This window comes from Fulmarus glacialis, unplaced genomic scaffold, assembly GCF_000690835.1.
Source record: "Fulmarus glacialis isolate BGI_N327 unplaced genomic scaffold, ASM69083v1 scaffold18913, whole genome shotgun sequence".
Classification (NCBI taxonomy): domain Eukaryota; kingdom Metazoa; phylum Chordata; class Aves; order Procellariiformes; family Procellariidae; genus Fulmarus; species Fulmarus glacialis.
In genome coordinates, this window is record NW_009205073.1 from 529 (window position 1) to 853 (window position 325).

Sequence of the window (325 nt, forward strand, 5' to 3'; positions counted from 1 at the left end):
GGGCCCCTGCCCACCGCTGCGGTTGGTGATGGTCTGTACTTGGAGATGTAGGTGAGGCTTGCAGGAAGCAATGTCTCTTTTACCTGGAAATCATCTCTTCTGCCAGGTAGCTGAGGGGTGGATGCTTGGAAAGAGCAACAAATGCATCAGGTTGCAAGAAAAAACATCTTGAATGAGGCTGGGGAGAGAAGCAAAAAAGCAAAGCTTTTAAACTCTAGAGTATGGGAGTGCTGCGATGTTTTATGTGTTACTGCTGCCCATTCTGCTCTCCATGAATAGCAGCACTTCCATCCACACTTTCATCCAAGGTCCTCGGAGCTCTTCC

At 48.9% G+C, this 325-nt stretch overlaps 1 protein-coding gene across 1 annotated transcript in view; it reads left to right on the forward strand.

Annotated features, from left to right (window-relative positions):
- Window positions 1–325, forward strand: part of LOC104074946 (microtubule-actin cross-linking factor 1-like) — a gene marked incomplete at both ends in the record, with an annotated part of 36189 nt that overhangs the window by 238 nt on the left and 35626 nt on the right. The gene's annotated exons all lie outside the window — the stretch shown is intronic.